The sequence below is a fragment of the Aptenodytes forsteri genome, unplaced genomic scaffold (genome assembly GCF_000699145.1).
Source record: "Aptenodytes forsteri isolate BGI_AS27 unplaced genomic scaffold, ASM69914v1 Scaffold110, whole genome shotgun sequence".
NCBI lineage: Eukaryota > Metazoa > Chordata > Aves > Sphenisciformes > Spheniscidae > Aptenodytes > Aptenodytes forsteri.
The window spans coordinates 519,243-519,688 of record NW_008794583.1 but is presented as its reverse complement, the minus strand read 5'-3'; positions in this window follow the sequence as shown (position 1 = coordinate 519,688).

Below are 446 nucleotides of genomic sequence, written 5' to 3'. Positions count from 1 at the left end.
GTGGTGGCTGCCACAGCTCTGGCGGTGGTGGCTGCCACGGGAAGCCACAGGTCCAGTGCCAGCAGCAGCAGCAGCAGCAGCAGCAGGTCCACCAGCTGCCCTCACAGAAGCTGAAGTGATGGCGTGTCCTGCACACCCCGGCTCCGGCAGCAAAGGCCACGCATGGACCAGCTCCCTCCGGCCTCCCCAAAGCTTTGCAAGCCTGGAGCTGCCCGGCTGCAAACCCTCTCCTCTGCCCTCCGGGACCATCGCTCCCTGGGGAAGGGGCATCACTTGTGCTTCCCTGCTGCCTCTGCCTGATGCACTGGGCTGTGCTTTGGCCCCGTGAGGTGCCCGTGAGACAATAAAGCATTAAGTTCCCGAGACCTCTCTTGTGTTGGCGTTTCCTTAAACTCCTCATCCTCATTTTCCATGCACGCTATAGGGGTGCAGCTGGATTAACAAAC